Source organism: Camellia sinensis, chromosome 5 (genome assembly GCF_055761805.1).
Source record: "Camellia sinensis isolate YWXY chromosome 5, ASM5576180v1, whole genome shotgun sequence".
Taxonomy (NCBI): domain Eukaryota; kingdom Viridiplantae; phylum Streptophyta; class Magnoliopsida; order Ericales; family Theaceae; genus Camellia; species Camellia sinensis.
The window spans coordinates 122,800,472-122,805,844 of record NC_138965.1 but is presented as its reverse complement, the minus strand read 5'-3'; the positions used below and the strand labels follow the sequence as shown (position 1 = coordinate 122,805,844).

General features: G+C 32.4%; 1 long non-coding RNA gene across 1 annotated transcript; it reads right to left on the bottom strand.

Annotated features, from left to right (window-relative positions):
- Window positions 1-431: 431 nt before the first annotated feature.
- LOC114268853 (uncharacterized) lies at window positions 432-2,989 on the bottom strand. Its single transcript, XR_014330098.1, has 3 exons — window positions 2,856-2,989; window positions 1,701-1,736; window positions 432-647 (listed from the first exon to the last, which is right to left on the bottom strand). It is a non-coding gene; the product is annotated as an uncharacterized LOC114268853 (long non-coding RNA).
- Between the last annotated feature and the right edge of the window lie 2,384 nt (window positions 2,990-5,373).

The window sequence follows — 5,373 nt, the reverse complement described above, 5'->3', positions numbered from 1 at the left end:
TTCAAATAGATGGGTTGCAAAACCGATACGAATGTTGGATCACAATCCGATCCAAGCCTAATCTTAAACACATGCATAAGTTAAGCCCAACACATCTCACCTCATGCTCAAGACTATGTCCAAATCCAAGTCCAAGTCCAAGTCCAAGACTAAACCCAGCGCATGCACAAACACAAACCTAGGCTATTTCCATACCAAGACTAAGTCCAAATCTAAACCTAACTTTTATTGATACTCACTTTATGAGACAATTCTTGTCACGACCCAAACCCGCCCCTATAGGCTTAGCATCGTAACTGGCTAGTAATCTGAAGATTACCTACGACCTCAAAGACAAAATTCAAAATATTTAAATATAATTGGGGCTTGAAGCGAAAGCAAAACAAAAATAATAATGTCCACTGAACTGTGCGTACAAGATCAACTGTAGTAATTAAAACATTTTTAACACACTTTTATATATACATGTACGAAGGCGTATTTTATAACATATCCCACACACTACTTGGAGGACTTTCAACAAAACACAAAGATTAACTCAAGCCTGACAAAATAAAATAAAGCCTCTATGCAGAGGTACTTCTTGGGTGGCTTAACAAAGAGGCAGACTCCGAGCAAACTCTAATATTGATCCTCCAATTGCTCACCTACATGTATATGTATATAAGGAGTGAGCTAACACCCAGTGAATAATACTAAAGTAAAGCAATTGTATAAATAAGATTCTTAATTAAGTAAATCACATTAATTCATATTACATGCAAATCAAAAGCAGGACGATTCCAGGTCCAATTCATCATGCTTAAGATATATCAGAGGGGCAAAACGACCTCATGTCCAAAGTACTTGTCTAATCATATTACATGTTCATATTCATATCTACGTGCATATTCATATTCGTGATCATGATAACCTTTTTATTCGGTTGGCTTTTAGCCCATTACATTCATATTCAAACGGCCTTTGGCATATCATAATATTCAAATGGCCTTTGGCCTATTACATTTGTATTCAAATGACCTTGGGCCCATCACATATTATTCAAACGGCCTTTGGCCCATCATAATATTTAAACGGCCTTTGGCCCATTGCATTTGTGTTTAGACGGCCTTGGGCCCATCACATATTATTCAAACGGCCTTTGGCCCATTGCATTCGTATTCAGACGGCCTTAGGCCCATCATAATATTCAAATGGCTTTTGGCCCATCATAATATTCAAACGGCCTTTGGCACATCATAATATTCAACGGCCTTTGGCCCATTGCATTCGTATTCAGACGACCTTGGGCCCATCACATATTATTCAAACGGCCTTTAGCCCATAATAATATTCAAACGGCTTTAGCCCATTGCATTCGTGTTCAGACGGCCTTGGGCCCATCACATATTATTCAAACGGCCTTTGGCCCAATCTAGACATATCAAACGTATCAAACGGCCTCAGGCCCAATTCACACTTTTATCACATATCAAACGGCCTTGGGCCCAAATCATATTCTTCTCAGAGTCTTATACAAAAATTAGGCATATAGAATACTCATTCGTAATTCAAATAAAAAAATCCATGGAGCTTATACAGAAAATTAGGCGTATAGAATACTCATTCGTAATTCAAATCAACAAATCCATGGAGCTTATATAGAAGTAGCATTTGGAAAATAATATACTTGAAAATATCTTTACTAAGATATTACTCACAGTGTTCAGATGCCTGGTTCACCCTTGTAGTTGACCCTACACAATTCATAATACACATAGAAATCGGGTCACAATACAATTCATTCCGTTCTTTAATTCATTTAATTCTCTTAGGCTCTTTCTAACTTTATAGTTCATTTATAATGCTTAGTACATGCCTAAGAGTGCTTAAGAGTGAAAGAGAACATAAATTGACATATGAAATAGCTTTTCAAAATTTTCTGACACAGGGTTCTTCGCTCGAGCGCAACATTGGTTGCTCGAGTGGACCCGTTGGATTGCAAAAATACTGGTTGCTTGCATTCTACGCTCGAGCGACAACTTCTTCGCTCGAGTGATGATGGCGAATTCTGGGTTTTCTATAATGTTGTTTAAACTTCAAAACACATTTCCAAGGCTCCAAATTCATGCATGACTCACTCAAATATGCAAAAATGTTCCCAATTACATATATTTAAAGTTAATTCCACTTATATTTCAAAATTCCATGATTTCAATTAAAATGTAAACCTTGGATTTCATGTTGTAAAACTCATCTTTCACTTCTTTCTTTGTTTTATGAAACATAAAATTGAATCTATAAAGCCCTTTCACAAATATTTGCATGAATAGAATCTAAATCAAAATCAAACTAATTTTTATTCTCAAACATAAATAATAATTTCTTTATAAATTTGTCCAAATTTAAATTTAATTCATTTTCTTTATATCAAGTCCAATTTCAAACCCACAAACTTTAGATCATGAATTGAACTTTCAAGGCTCTTGAAAATTCATGATGCATGTACAATTGAAATTCAATTTCATGTTAAGACAACTAAATTCAAACCCCAAAGTGATTAATCTCTAAATTAATTTCCATAAATTTGAACCTAACTCCATTGCATGGATCAAATCTTCAAATAAATCTTGTTGCATGCAATTTATGGGACCTAATTCAAGTATAACTCTCAAAATTAAACTTAAACTTAACAAATTTAAAGAATCATAACTCATATTTTTCAACCTAACTTGATTGAACATGCAAGACCCAATTTCTATCAACTTCTATAATTGATCTTCAAATCTTTATTTTTAATCCTCTCAAAATCCACCTTGAATCAATTTTTGTTTAAATTAATTAAACAATACAAGAAAGAGGATGAAATTTCTCACCTTAAGATGAATTTTTCATAATTCTTAGCTTGATTCTTGATATCCCACAAAACCCTCTTCTTCTTGTTCTTTCTCCCGTACGGCTCCTCTCTCCCTCTCTTTAACTCTCTGTTTTGAATCCCTACATTCTTTTCCTTTTATCCCATATACACGTGCATACATACACCCAATATAACAACTCAATTGAGTACTCTCTCTCTCTCTCTCTCTCTCTCTCTCTCTCTCTCTCATATAATTAATTAGAATTAACTTAATTTACTAATTGCACATCAATTTAATTGATTAGGATTTGTTTGGCACACCAATTACACATTAATTTAACTTAATCATCACTTAGTCCTAACCAATTATAATTAACACTTGAATAGCATTTAATATAATTAATCACAACTAATTACACATTTCACATAATTTAATTAGCCTAATTTGACTCCTATTATAGCCCAATTAATTATATTTAACTTTACGAATCTGAATCAAATTTTTAGTCAAACTCCCAAATGCTCCAAATATCAAATTGAACTTATTGCTACTATCAATTTGAGTGCCTCAAGTTGCTAAGGCCTTCAATTTCAAGTCAGACCCGAAATCCTTATAAATAAATTACATGTTTAAATTGGACACTTCATAAATAGATTTAATTCATAATAATCATAATTTCTCAAACCTTATAACGTAATTAATTTAATTAACTCCAATTTTAACCCAATTAATCAAATTTTAATTTTACTAAACTGAATTGAAGCTAAATCGAATATTCAATTAAGCTCCCAAATGGGTCAATACTTGAAATCAACATGATTCAACTAATTAATTTCATTTCTTTAAGCCATTTAGACTGTCAATTTCTAATATCAAAATAAATCATTATTAAAATCACTTACCGATTGGGCTCCATAATCCTCGTAAATCCCAAATTAAATCAGAATAATAACTAATTAAAATCTAAATCTCCTTAAATAATTAAATGCCAAATATAATACATAGTGGGGTTGTCACACTCTCTGCCCCTTAGAAAGTTTGGTCCTCCAAACTTAAGACGTTTGTACCATAAATCAACCACAAAGCTTTTTCTCATTTTAATTTTTGTTCCCAAGTAACATCTTTTCCATTCGATTCTCATCACATGAGTTCAACTCATTTCATTCTTTTGTTGGTCAACTACCCCAATTGGTAATTTCATCATAGTTTATATTGTCATCAAAAGCTATTTGGTACTAACCAACGACACAAACAGATCTCAAAACTGACCTCTCAACATCTATACATAAAACACATTGATCATGCAATTCACATACTTCAATTTATGGATTTGATGGCCAGTGAACAACAAGAAGATAAAGATTTTAATGAATGATGTCCATAATATATTCAGAAAACATATTTCAGATTAGAAACAGATTCATATTCACATTCAGAATTCACATATAGTCATATGTGGTACATCCCTTAACGCTAACAAAACATATACAGAGCAGGTAGTGGTTATAATAACCAGTTCCATAATGGAACCTCCGGTACCAGGTAATAAATAACAGATACAGAGCAGATAAGTTCCTTGATGGAACCTTCAGTACCGGGTAACAAATAACAGATATCACATGATGCTAAGGATGCCACAAATACATTTCAGAAATTTGGACAATCATTCATTCATTCAAAATATAGCATTTCATAAAACAGATCATATCATATCATCGAGAAAATATTTATAACTAAAAACAGCTTTATGGAGTTGTTACTCACATATAGTGATTCATAATTCATATACTCCAAATAGCAAATGGTTAATCCCAATGATGTTCATAATTTGACTCTTTTGTTTCAAATGAATCACAACATTCTATTGCAGATAGTCACTTAAAGTCCTCAAATTAGATTATGTATTTGATATAACATCGATAACTAATCTGAATGCTTGGTCCACAAATTCTTTGGCGACAATAATTTAGATATTTGTCCCCATACAATTCATAAGCCACCGAGTCGAATAGGTGGGGGATTTACTCCATTGGTTCTACAAGGAAAATCATTTATCTTCAGAAGTCAAAAATAACTCACTTAGGCATATCATCAACATTCACTTATCTTACTCAACCTTACATCCCAATAAGTCATATCAAAGGCATTGAGTTAATTTCATGGTATAACATTTCCAGATAATATAATCTTCTAGGTGATGAAGAAACACTTATCACACAATATTAATTCCAATGATCAACTCATTCTATAACTGAAATCCCAATGATCTATTCATTCTATGACCAAATGGGTCAAAATGAATGAACGAGTCCTGAGTCAATCATACAATTATAAGGATGTCAATTCTAACTCAAGACTTCTTGCATTTATAATACACATTTTTATTGATTTCTCCTTATTTTCCCTTATAAAACACATTTATAAAATTCCCCTTATTTCTGTTGTTTAAATTGTGTTAATCTTTTCTCCCATATATATATATAATGGTTTCAATTTAAATTGGAGAATTAAATTGAAACACTTTTATATTGGATTT